The sequence below is a fragment of the Sus scrofa genome, chromosome 13 (assembly GCF_000003025.6).
Source record: "Sus scrofa isolate TJ Tabasco breed Duroc chromosome 13, Sscrofa11.1, whole genome shotgun sequence".
NCBI classification, from domain to species: Eukaryota; Metazoa; Chordata; class Mammalia; order Artiodactyla; family Suidae; genus Sus; species Sus scrofa.
In genome coordinates, this window is record NC_010455.5 from 131794340 (window position 1) to 131807949 (window position 13610).

Below are 13610 nucleotides of genomic sequence, written 5' to 3' on the forward strand. Positions count from 1 at the left end.
AAAAAGGAATAAGTAAGAGGTGATGAGAAGTGAACATGAGCTGAAAAAAATGCTGCTGCAGAGGACACACCCTCTTCGATTCTTCTCTGAACCAGGTCCTTCAAAACCCCAAGGTGGACAGACATTGCAGAGGCCAAAATGGGGTGGAAATATGCCTCGTGGATTTCTCTCTTTCTGTGTCTAGGAATCCTGAGATAACCAGGGTTATCCTGAGATAACCCAAGCTGGCAACCTGAAGCCACAGTCTACCTTAGCGGTCCAGGCCCGTAAGGCCAGGACGTGGAGAGAGGGTGGCTGGGACTTTGATTTTCTCTGGTGAGACAGAGCCCTGTCTCCCCCATAAGACCCACAGAACAAGGATTCTTGCAAAACAGGAAAGGAGGGGTTAGATTCTGGGCAAGCAAAAAGTGAAAGGCCAATGTGGTTTCAGAGGCTTGGCTCCTCTTGCCTCTCAGCCACTCCCTTTCTCCCTCTGCCCACTCACTCCCAGCCCTGGCTCCCAGCTCCCCTGCAGAGAAATTCTTCCACAGGACACACTAGCCACCTGCATTTGCCAAACAGCAAGTAGGGGAAGGAGGAAAGCAGAACACTCAGTCTGCCGTTATTTCATATCAGTTTCATAATTCTGCATCTGAACACACTGCAGGTGACAAACGTGGAAGTGGGCAGACCAGGGTTGCAGGTGCGCAGGGCAGGGGAAGTGAGGGCTGGTGGCAGATTGGCTGTGTTGACAGGATGCGCTGCCAGTGGGCGTGGCTTAGAGATTGTCTACACCCATAGCCAGTTACTGAAGCCTCCAGTAACCCAGACCCTGTGCTAAGTGGCATCGAGGTGGCAGAGAGCACTAAGACTGGGACGTGTCCTCAGGGAAGTTACAGACAGCCTGCTGAGAGGTAAGGCACACATAGAAACACATATGACAAGGCTATGTGGGCTCTGTTATGGCAGGATGACATCCTAGGAAATCACCACGGCACCTAAAATAAGATTTAACCATTCCTGATCTCTTTCTATGAGCCCAGCTCCAAGTTAAGCTTTGGACATGGTGATTTCATTTAAACTTTAAAACTCTACCACCTGCTAATAGTATTTACAGGTGAGTAAACTGAGGCCCAGAATAAAGCTGCAGACACAGGATATGGACCGAGAGCCTCTGATTCCAGAACTTGCAGACTTAACCATTATCTGCACTTCCTCTAGCATCAGGCATATAGTAAATCCTCAAAATGGAGTTATTAAAATCCTGAATGGATGAATGAAACACCAGAGGATAAGTCAAGCAAAACCACGTGGGAGCTCAGAAAAGATAGAGAATTCTTGTTGGGATGGTTAAAGGAAGCATCCATGAATTCCTCTTTAGGCTCAGGCCCTTAGAGGGGGTAGAAGGGCCTGTGTGGTGGGCAGATGCTGAGGTGGCCCCATGATCTTCTCTTCCTGATGCTCATGCCTGTGCCATCCCCTCCCCTTGAGGGTGGGCAGGACCTGTGACTTGTTTCTTGAGCCATAGCATACACAAAGATGGCTGAGCTCACTTCCATGATTGCATGATGTAATTGGAATGCCCATCTGATTAGAAAACCCTCTCCTTTGCTGGCTTAGAAGAAGCAAGTGATCCTTTAGTGGAAGCCCATGTGGGAAGAAACTGAGGGCAGGTTCTGGCCAAAATCCCTCGAAGAATGAGGGCAGCCTTTGGTCAACAGCCAAGAAGAAGCTGAGGCCCTCGGTCCATCCACCTTCAGGGGCCTGAATCTTGCCAACAGCTACAAAAACTGGGCAGTGGATTCTTCTCTCATTGAACCTTGAGATAAGCCCACAGCAATGATGAGAGGGTTAATGTCTTAAGCCATTAAGTTTGTGGTGCTGTTGTTAGGTTACCAGATAACCAGGATAGCCTTGTTAGCAGAGAAAAGTGCAGAAGCAAAGGGCTGGAGGTGGAAAGGCCTGGGGAATATGAGGAAAATTTCTGCCTATTCTACATGACAGGAGCAAATCTATGAGACGAGTGCCAGGAGGTGGACAGTGGAAAGGTGGGTGGGGGCTAGACCGTGGGGGCTAGACCATGGGGGCTGCTAAAGACAGAATGAGGTGTCTGGGCTGCTCTGTAGGAATGGGTGTTCCAGGGCTGGTAGATCCTGGGAGGGATCTCTATGGAGACTGAGTAGGTTCAAATCATAGCATGTTGGTGAATGTCCATACCTCCTGGGCTTCCAAATGGGGCTCTGGCTAAGATCCTGAGGTAGGTAACCCCAAGTCTTGCTCTGTGGGGGACCCAAGTCAGCTTGCGGACAGAGTGGAGGTCTGGGGCTAGGGATCTCACGGTATAAGAACACATTTGGGTTGCCTGGCTCTCTCAGCCTCCCCCATCCTCCCAGCAGGCAGCCCAGGATGGAAGCCTCAGCTAGGGCCCAAAGGAGACTCCTGGAACCCTCAGGGTCACAGCTTAGGTGGCTCAGCCTCAGCCTGCACTGTCGTCACCTCACCCGCAGCCAATGGAGGACCTGCCACAGGGATGTGAAAGTGACTATGGTTGGTGCCTGCAAGAGCATGCTCAATAATGGGCTTTAAATCTAAATGTTTGTAGGCGTTCCCATTGTGGCTCAGCAGTAACGAACCTGACTAGTCTCCATGAGGACGAGGGTTCAATCCCTGGCCTTTCTCAGTGGGCTAAGGATCCAGCATTTCTGTGTAGGTCACAGATGATGTTAGTTGCATGTTCAAAAGCTCCCATCTCAGTGAGGGGCCTGGGAAGCAGCAGGTCAAGGAAACCTGGCTGGCATCGTGACACAGTGAGAACTTCAGCTCCCACGAGAAGGAAGGTGCTGAGGTGAAAATCTTGTTTGGTTGGGCTTCAGGGAAAAAAGAGGTGCCATCAAATGACTACTGGGAGAGTGATCAGAAGTTTGGTTCACTGGTGCCTGATGGTCCTAGAACGTTCTGGTGAGGAAGGAAGAGGTATCAGGGCAGGATGGAGAGAAAAGATGCCCTGGAATCATCCTACCTCCGAGGGAATTTAAAATGTGAAATCCCCCTGGGACCAGAAATGACAAGGGAGTCTGGCCAATGCTCAGAGGAGTAAAACCAGGGGAAAACGAAGGCCACATTCCAACCGTTCCAGCCACTGCCCCTGGTTACAGAAAAAAAAAAGCAACTTTAAAGGCATTTCAGAGAAAAGAATTTCATTCATTCAACAGGCACCTCCACACCCCCTTGTCCCCAGACACTGAGCTGGGCACGGGCCCTGTTGCGGGGGTGAGATCCCCTCCGGGAGCGCCAGGGTTACTGCGGGGGGCTGGAGCAGGGTTGGGGGGGTAGGGAGAAGAGCAGGGAAAAAGTGCTTGGCTCTCACAGGGATCTGCCTGCAGGGGGCGGGGGTGGGGGCTGCTGCAGGAGGATCCTAGAGCAGCAGGGGGTCACTGGATCACCCAATGGATGGGTGTGTGTGTGGGGGGTAGGTTGCGGCCATGGTGGGTGCATGCTAGCCCACTGTGGGGAGGGCACCGTGGAGCTGAGGCTGGAAACATCATTCAATGCCAGACTGAATCCCAATTCACATTTTGGGACAGGTCAGCCCCCAAAGCTCTCAGGCTCTGGCCCAAAGCTGCCATCTACCCTGAGGGAAATGGTCTGAAACTAGGAGCACAGATGTCTGAGAAACAGCCCCTGACTTTCCCAAGCACGCCTTCCTTTCAGGGAGTCCCTCCAGGAAGTTCTGGCAGCACGGCTTTTTCCCTGGGTCTCCCTTTAGAGATTTCCTGCTGAAAAGGATGCACTGGTGGCCTCCGGTGGGGAGCAGCTTAGCCGTCACCACTGTCACTCGGGGACCTCCCACTGCCCAAGGCGAGGTCTAACATGCTCAGTCTGCTGTTTACCGCCCTCCGCGCACTGCTGGCCCCCAGCTTCCTGTCCGGGGCCACCTTCCACCATCCCCCAGATGGACTCCAGAGCCACCAAATCTCTGGAGAATGTGGTTGTCCTATCAGTGCATGCCTTGGGCTTTGGCAATTGCCCACAAAGATCTTCCTTCTCCCCTAATTCTCTCTCCCTTTTCTCCCCAGTAGAGTTTCTCAACCTGGGGCTGTATTGTCCCTCTGCTCCCACTCTGCAAGTGATTGTTATGGGAGCAGGCATTTTTTATTGTCACAGTGACTGGGAGGTGCTCTTTGCATTTAGTGGGCTGGGGTCAGAGTGCCAATCAGCCTGCGATGCCTAGGACAGTCCCACACGATAAAGAATTGTCCTAACCAAGAGGTGAATGCAGGCATGCATCCTGCACTATCCCCTCACATGTCACCAAGTCTCGCTATCTGGATTTTGTCATCTTTTCAGAAAGAATCAAACCCGAGTCTCCCAAAGTCCCCCAGATGGCGTGTCTTGTCAGTTGACAGCCTCTGGTGTGGAATGCCAGTGTCTTTCGGCTCCAAGCAATTTTTGCTGCTCCGGGAGAGAGGAGGGGCTGCACCCCTGGGGGAGGGGCAGCTCTGGTCCTGTGTCTGGGCTGGTGGGGAAAAATGGTGACTTAGCCTTGCAAGCTGGCTAGTGCTGTGGTTAATTTTTCCTTGGAGTATCTAACATGATGCGCTTGCATTTGCTTCTGCATGTTTGGCCCAAACAAGTCTCATGGCCATCCTGATTCAAAGAGCTGCAAAATAGATTCTACCTCTTGAGGGGTGGAGTGGGGGTGGGGTGGGGGGAAGAAGGGATGGCTATATTTTAGCAACCTGCCGTGGTCTATGCTCCAGCCACAATGATTCACATTTCTCCCATATGCTCTGTATATCCCGGGACTTCCCAGGCTGGGTCTCTCAAAGCTGGCTGTGTTCCTGCAGCAGTTGGCTTTTGCTGCATAACCAACCACCCCAAAACCTAGAAGCTTAAACAACCACTGTTTATTTAGCTCACAATTCCTCAGGTTAACTGTTTGGCCTGGGCTGAGCTGGGCAGGTCTGCTGATCCCTGCTGGGGCTTATCTGTGCCTCTGCGGTCAGTGTGCCTCCACGTGACCTCTGGTCCTCCTGCATGCTCATCCACATGGTGGCAGGAGGCCAAGAGCAGCAAGAGAGGACAAACCCCCAGGGGCAAGTCCTTTTTGAGCTTCTTCTTATGCACAACTGCTAACATCCCACTGAGCAAACACGTCACGTAACTGAGCTGAGAATCAGAGCAGGAGAGTGGTGAAAGGTGCGTGGCAAGGGGACGTGGATACAGGGACGGGGATAACTGATGGTGGCTTTTGTATTCATCTACCACGATGGAGTGGAGACTAGATCTGGAGAGACAAACAGAAAATGTGCAGCTCTCAGGTCTAAGTTTTATCACACAGTGTTCAAACCCCTGAGGGTGGGTCTCACTTATCTCCCAACATCAACCCCGCTTATTCCCCATCATAACGCCCACAGCTGCCCAAATGGCATCTTCACCGTCTTGTGTGTACCTGCCCCGGCCTTTTCATCTTCCTGCTCACTCTTCTCTGGATCATCCCCCCTCTTTCCCTGCCCAAATCAGCTACATCCTTCTTAACCCAGTTCAAAGCCACCTTCTTCCAGACAGCTTTCCTGATTCTTGTTCCCATCTCCCTCCTCCCCGCTCCCCGCAGACACCACCATCACCAGGCTGGATGTGACTCTGAATTCCTGCCGTACTCTCCAGTGCTTTTTCCACACCTCTTTTCAGGCACTTATTTGCACGTGGATGATGGCTCCTTTCTTGGACTGCAAGCCATCAGAGCACTGGGTCCTTGTGTGTCGCATTCTTTGTATCCCCCTACAGTGCCCAGCATAGGCCGGATGTCCTTTTGACCTTGGAAAGACCGTGCTGGACATTTCAAAGACTGCAGAAGCAGGCAGTGTAACAGAGCCAAGAAACACCCTTCAGAGAGATCCCAGCCGGAGTGTCCCTGCCTCTAAGAAGCAGCTTACAGGAACTGGCAGAGAGGAGCCCAGAAGAGAGGGAGGTGTGACACTGAAAGAGGCTTTGGTTTTGCCAGAGGTCAAAATCATGAGCCCTAACTCCATCCAAGGAAGAACTTCCTGTAAGAAAACATTGTAGACTTGGAATGGGCCAGTGAGCAAAGGGGTGAGCCCTCCCTGACTGGCAGTCCATCAGTCTTCTTGTTGGTTTCTGCAAGAGTTTTGTGGAAGCCTTAGTCTATTTGCCTTTCAGGACTGCACCTCAATGATTCCTTCATGAGCCGCATGCTGCCTCTTGACATATGGAAATATGTGTTCACAGGCTCACCAATGCAGGAGGAGAGCGTGAAGCTCTGCTCATGGGGTGAGCCCAGCTGAGCCTGGCAGCTCGCCAGTTTCCAGAGAGCTAGCTGGGCCCTGGCTCATTGTGTAATGCTGGCAAACTGGCATGTGCCTAGATTGGGGGTGGAAGGTGTGGGTCAGGGAGGGAGATGGCGGGAGCAAGTGTCAGTCTAAAGGAATTCTAAAAGGTTAAGGAGGGCCATTCCAGTAAGTTTCCTAACACACACACACACACACACACACACACACACACACACACACACACGTGAACCTAAGGGATGGGGCATCCATCCTCCTGGTGGAATCCACTAGCTCAGCCCCGCAGCATTTCTCCCCTGGGATGGGTAGAGGGATGGAGACAGCTCTGTGGGCCCATCCTTCCCCAACAATGATGCCCTTAACCATCCCAGTTCCCCTGGGGTCTACATGGGGAACTGTGACCCTAAGAAGGTCCTTGGCCTCCCTGAATGCCAGAATGGGCCAGGATGAGAACCCAGTCTCCTGCTCCCAGCCTGAGGGCCAGGGATGGTGGAAAGGAAGCAGCACTCATGCCACTGGAATGGCACCACCACCTTCAGGCTGGCAGTGGGCTGAGGACCCCTCCCCAGGAGCCTGGCGAGCATGGCTCTTCTGACCCCTCCCATTAAAGTCCCTGGGAACAAAATGCCCCCAGAGACCAAGCACCTTATTGCTATGTCAAGCCCTGTACATTTCCAAGACCATCTCAGATGGTACCTCCTCCTACTGCCGTCCTGTCAATCATGTGACTCTCACCCAGATGTGAATTCGTGCCTTCTCAGGGACTTGGCACTGCTTTGTAGCTCCTATCAGACTGCTTCTGGAATTTGGCTAGATGTATATATACCTTCTTCCTCTTCTTCTTCTTCTTCCTTTTTTTTTTTTTTTTGTCTTTTGTCTTTTAGGGCTGCACCTGTGGTGTATGGAGGTTCCCAGGCTAGGGGTTGAATCGGAGCTGTAGCCGCTGGCCTGCACCACAGCCACAGCAATGCGGAATCCGAGCCACATCTGTGACCTACATCACAGCTCACAGCAACGCTGGATCCTTAACCCACTGAGCAAGACCAGGGATCGAACCCGCAACCTCATGGTTCCTAGTTGGATTCACTTCCGCTGCGCCACGAGGGGAACTCCCTGTATATACCTTCTCAATGCCCTGGACCATAAACTCCCTAGGCTTGTATTGTTCCTTCTCCACTCTCCCCGCCATCAGCACCCAGCCCAGGATCTGGCTCCAAGGCAGCATTCAACAGACACAGGTTGTACCAATGATACCCCTTTGCATCTCCCCATCAGCATGGCAAGACCATCTTGATTCCTTGTTGGCCAGCACTCACAATTTACTGCCTTCTACAGCATCACTCATAACCAGACTGCAGGTCCTGGTGAGTGCAGGCTGGGTCCAATTCATCTCTGTATCCCCTCAGCCAGTCCTGCTCCCACCCCCAGGGCCTGGCCAAGACAGGAGGTGAGCTGGGTGGATTGAGTTGAGTAGGATAGAAGGAAGTATAGCCAAGAGCAAACTCAGCTTGTGTGGATTTTGGTTTAACTTTCCTAGGAGCCACTCTCTGAGCTCTGAGCTGGGGAAGCTGGTGTCTACGAACTTGGAACCTCCCTTCCTGGGCTTGGCAAAAACTCAAGCTCTCTCCTGTCCCCTTGCAGCCCTGCCATGACATCCTCCAGCTCAGCATATAGCTCTTGAGGAGACTTCTTCTTGTACTTATGAAGATAGAGTTGGGCAAGATGGTTCAAAAGTCCCAGAATCGAGGAGCTGAAGCAGGGATCTCGTTGGAGGCTGCTGTCCTATCTGTGGCTCACCTGCGTCTCTCCAGTGGTGCAGAAATCATTGGCAAGTGTCACATGTGCCTGAGCACACGCTTGCTCAAATCACGGCAAAGGAGATCTCGAGACTCTGAAGAGAATGTGTGGCTTCTGGTTTGGTAGAAAAACAGAAGGTCAGCTGCTATTTCAGTTTTCTTTACCTTTTTTTCTTTACATATAGACAGGTGTAAAGCAAAGAGACTGAGACCTGGTAACACAAATGAAAACTTTGCTTCAAGACCTTTGGGGCAGCGTTTTTAGGACCAGAATGTGGGCTGATTAGGTAATGGGACATCTCAATGGTAAAAAGGGGAAACTGATAGTGGGGGAATTCCTGAAGGATTCCTGATGAGGCTTTGGTTCTAGTGAAGCACTTCTTTTTAATTTTTTAATTTTTTAAATTTGTATTTATTTATTTATTTATTTGTCTTTTTGCCTTTTCCAGGGCCACTCCTGCAGCATATGGAGGTTTCCAGGCTAGGGGTTGAATCAGAGCTACAACAGCTGACCTACGCCAGAGCCACAGCAACGTCAGATCCGAGCCTCGTCTGTGACCTACACCACAGCTCACGGCAATGCCGGATCCTTAACCCACTGAGCAAGGCCAGGGATGGAACCCGCAACCTCATGGTTCCTAGTTGGATTCGTTAACCACTGAGCCATGACAGGAACGCCTTTTTTTTTTTTTAATTGATTTTTATTTTTTTCCATTATAGCTGGTTTGCAGTGTTTTGTCAATTTTCTACTATACAGCAAAGTGACCCAGTCACACATACATGTATACATTCTTTTTTCTCACATTATCATGCTCCATCATAAGTAACTATATATAGGTCCCAGTGCTATACAGCAGGATCTCATTGCTTATCCATTCCAAAGGCAGTAGTTTGCATCTATTAACCCCAAATTCCCAGTCAAGTGGGAGGGACTGGGCATTTGGGGTTAATAGTGGAGCACTTCTTAATCTTGTTTTCCGGAATCCTCCCTTCGGAGGGCACTAGGAAGTGTTAATAGGCCAGATTTCTTACAAATGAATTGCAAGAAACTCACTAGAATCCTTCCTTTCACCTCCTGCCCACCTTCCTGTCTTCTTCCTTCACCTTATTCCAAAGAGTATTTGAGGTAACAGATGAAACGCCTCCACGCTTTTGTGGTCCTATTTTTTAATAGTGTTGAATTACTCATTGCTTCACAGGAGAGGACTTGTGTTTGGAGTCCAAAATCTTCTTGTGATAAAGAGTTTAGGCCAAAGCTGAACCTGCAGTAATGAGGTCTGACCTGTAGTCAAATTCAGTATCACAGCATTTGATTAATTTCACCCCGTGCCTCCCCTGCGATTCTATTCTATTGGTTTTTAAAATTGGTACAAAATTCTTCCTCAAAGTGAATTAGATGTGGATGTATCATGTAGATAGGTCCACATAAAGACCCTTAACCACCTACGCAATGAAAATACAAAGCAAAAGGAAATTTAAAGTCTCAGAGTCTTCGTGACATCATCTTAAATCCCATCAGTGGTAACTTTCCAAAGGACAACAACTAACAGATGAAAACAGCTTCATTTTGGCAGGCTTCTAAGCTCGGGGACAAGCAGGAAGTAAGAGCAAGTGCTTAGTTCATACCAGCCTGGAAGACGTCCTTGTGTTGACAGCAGAATGTCTTCTCTCCTTCCTAGAGCATCACAGCTCCAGAATTTCCCCCAGCCTCATCCTATGTGCTTTTACATCACTCAAAAGAAGTCCATTTTACTACCTGCTGAAGGTTTGAGGTAAGCATGATTCATCCCAGCAACTCACTGCTGGTCCAAAGCACAAATTCTGGCCTTGGAGCGTCTGAGGGAAAGATGGAGGAGGTGAGTCAAGGAAGATTAAGGCAGCGTGTTAATTCCCTTCCAAGGTCTTTCCGAAGGAGCCAGGTGCTCTGGCCTGACCACCAGTCCAGAAGAGCCTCCCCTCCCTGCTCGAGTGGGGCTTAGACTCGAGTCTGTCCCTCAGGAGTACTTGGAGGGGTGGCCAGCTGTGAGACACATCGCCTTCCTCTTTTCTAAACCCTGTGAAGTCCAGTATGAACTATGTCATGACCGATATGCCAGGAGGCCTCTGAAGATGCTGACGGTGAGGCTTCCTTTCAAGTGCACACACCTGGGTGGTCTCACGCTGGTGGAGCTGCCCTCCCCACCCTAGCCCCACCCACCTAAGGAGAACCCTGCTTAGAAGGCTGCCCTGGAAAGCCTGACCCCATCATTCACTGAGAGATTCCCCTCAACTCAGTCAACATGGAGGTTTGGAGCAATCTCTGTTCTAGGCCCTGAGGAATTCAGAAACCCATAATAAAATATTAATACAGGAGTTCCCATTGTGGCTCAGTGGGCTCAGAACCTGACATAGTGTCTGTGAGGCTGCAGCTTTGATCGGCTTTGTTCAGTGGGCTAAGGATCCAGTGTTGCCATAAACAGTGGTGTAGGTTGCAGATGTGGTTTGGATCCGGTGTTGCAGTGGCTGTGGCTGTGGTGTAGGCTGGGAGTTACAGCTCTAATTCCACCCCTAGCCTGGGAACTTCCATTTGCTGCAGGTGTGGCCATAAAAAAAGTGAAGGTATTGATACAGTAATAACCCAAAGGCCAACATGGATGAGCTGGGGCAGTCTTGTTAAAAACTCTGATCAGCGAATCAAGAGTCACTTTGGAGTCAAAGATTCATGATGTATATTGCTGACAAGGTTAAAAGCCAAAAGGGATGGAATGCTTTCCTGGGGTGGGAGGAGCAGCAATGAGAAGGAAGTCCTTCCACATACAAAGTGGAGAGGCTGGAACCTCCTCTTCTGAGAGTGCGAGCCATGGAATCTGCAGGACAGGAGCCCAGCAGGCTGCAGGCGGAGGGCTGGAGAAGCAAGGAGCAGATGTAGGCACTTTGTGTCTGAGAGGTCAGCTGAAGGCCTGGCTCTCTGGAACTGGAGACTCCAGGTTTGCAGATGGACTTCTAGGGGCTTTTAGCACATTTCTGAGACTAGGTTGGGCTGATTTAAAGGTGAGAGGAAAGGAGTTCCCTGATGGCCTAGCATTTAAGGATACAGCATTGTCACTGCTGTGGTGCGGGTTCGATCCCTGGCCTGAGAAATTTCACATGTCGTGGGTGAAGCCTAAATAAATAAGTAAATAAATAAGTGAATAAATAAATAAATAAAGGAGCGGGGAAAGAGCCCAAGAGAGGCTTCAGGAGAAGAAAGTACCCAGAGGGGTCTTGCTGAGGAAAGTGGGGGATGCTCATTGTGAGGAATGCTCCTCAGATTACAGAGAAGGAGACTTGGGAGCCAGTGAAGGAGGGCTGGACCTCACCGGGAGAGACAGCTCCTGAACACCTCCCCGAGGCCTCTTAACTCAACGGGCTATGGAGAGCTGAGGGCTCATCTTTAATTTGCATCAATTTTTCTGACAAACTCAGTTTGAAGATTCAGCTCCATTGCAATAAAAAAAGCAAGCCAACTAGAACCTCTCTTGCTTCTCAGGGAGGGACGAGGACCACCAGTGACCCCAGAGGGGTTTACAGACCTCCGTCAGGGCACAGGGTCCTTGCTCGTCTGTCCTCAGTATGACCGGGGGCTTGGTCCACCTCTGGGGGCTCCCTCCCTGTTCCCACCATTTCCCAAAGTGCTTTGGGGAAGGCAGAAGTCTGCAGGGAAAGGACCCTGGACGGACGCTGGGAGGCCTGGGTTCTAGTCCTGTCTCTGCTCCTGACTGTTGGGTGGCTGGAGGACAGGTCCCTCCTCTTCTGGAAGTTGCAGTTTTCTCATCCTTTAAATGGATGAGGAGCAGGAATTAATCCCTGCTGTGCCCGCTTTACATGGTGATCGTGGGCTCAAATAAGATAATGGATGTGGAGGCCGTTTTTGTATATTACAGGCCAATGAGCAGCTGCTCCTCGCTCTGTGTGATGCTGATGATGGTGATGATGGTAATGGCAGCTGAGCTACTTCTTATGCCAAACTCCTATAAATACCTATAAATGGTTTTTAGGGCCACACCTACAGCATAAGAAAGCTCCCAGGCTATGCGTGGGATTGGAGCTGTAGCTGCCCACCTACACCACATAGCAACTAGGGATCCGAGCCTTGTCTGCAACCTATACCACAGCTCATGGAAACGCCAGATCCTTAACCGACTGAACAATGCTAGGGATCAAACCTACATCCTCATGGATGCTAGTCAGGTTCATTACCACTGAGCCACAATGGGAACTCCCACACCAAGAGATTTGAATGGCCCAACTTGGTCTTATTCATCCTCGTAGTCTCACCCTGGATCTGAAGGGTCATTTTTAGTTTTGTGAGAGGGAGTTTGGGTGAAATGTCTCAGAGCATCCTTCTCCCTCTGCCAAATTCAGGGCCCTCCTATATGTTCCCCCTTGAGCATCAGGGAATCAGGTCATTGGTCCCACCCTGAGGCCGAGCTTTTTCTGGTGTCTGGGGTGGGTGGGATGATGCTCAAAGGCTTTCTAGGGTCTCAGGCTCTAAATCTAGCAGTTTCTTCTCCTGACACCCCAAGTGCCTACTTTTACTCAAGCAAGAAGGAGGGGACACAAAGAGAGGCCCAGGAAGGTCAGAGATATATATACCTTGTAGGAGACCATGAGTATGTGTGTGTGTGTGTGTGTGTGTGTGTGCAAAGTGCACGTGTGGTGGATCCACATCAGCGAATTGTAATTCTGGTTTCACCACCTGCCTCTCTTCATTCCCTATCCAAGGGTTAAAAGTTTTCTCTAGGATAGCTAGAAATGGACATTATTTTGTAGAAAAGGAAGCAATGAGGATAAAAGTGAGTTGTCAGTGGTTTTTGAGAGATTCTCTGGGCAAGCAAGGATCCAAATCTCAACTCACCAAGTTCTCCACCTTTTTCTGAGCACACAGGTGGGCCCCTGCTCTTGTCTGCTCTTGTCTGAAGTGAGTAAGTGTGCAGCTGATCCCAGGGGCAGGTAGTGCTGTGTACTGTGGAGGAGGGAGTGGGGGTGGGGTGGAGGGGGCCTGTGTTCCTTAGCTCATCTTAGACTCTCAGAGCTAGAGAATGCTGGCTCCTGCAAACCCCCAATGTTTCAAAAGATAGCCTTCATTCTTGCCTCTCATTTAGAAGGATTTTATGCTAATCAAACTAAATATATTGTTACATAAATTTATTTCCCCAATATTTAGTAAGAATATGTACAACTGCTGATAAGGTTTATAATTGTCATGGGTGTCTCAATATATGCAATCTGTGCAATGCTAGTCAAAAGCAATGGAATTTGGTTTCTTCTTCTCCTTCTCCTTCTTCCTCTTTCCCTTCCCCTCCTTCTCCTTCTCCTTCTCCTTCTCCTTCTTCTTCTTCCTCTTTTTAGGGCCACACCTGTGGTATATGGAAGTTCTCAGGCTAGGTGTCAAATTGGAGCTGCAGCTGCCCGCCTATGCCACAGACACAGCAATGCCCTTCAAGCGATATCTGAAACCTATGCTGCAGCTTGTGGCAATGCTGGATCCTTAACCTTGAGGGAGGCC

At 50.2% G+C, this 13610-nt stretch overlaps 1 long non-coding RNA gene across 2 annotated transcripts in view; it reads left to right on the plus strand.

The window, feature by feature from the left end:
• LOC110256392 overlaps positions 788 to 13610 on the plus strand; it is a 31171-nt gene continuing 18348 nt past the window's right edge. For both annotated transcript variants that reach the window (XR_002337832.1, XR_002337833.1), the window contains exons 1-3: positions 788 to 893; positions 7929 to 8221; positions 9763 to 9855. This is a non-coding gene — a long non-coding RNA (uncharacterized LOC110256392). The remainder of the gene's footprint in view (positions 894 to 7928; positions 8222 to 9762; positions 9856 to 13610) is intronic.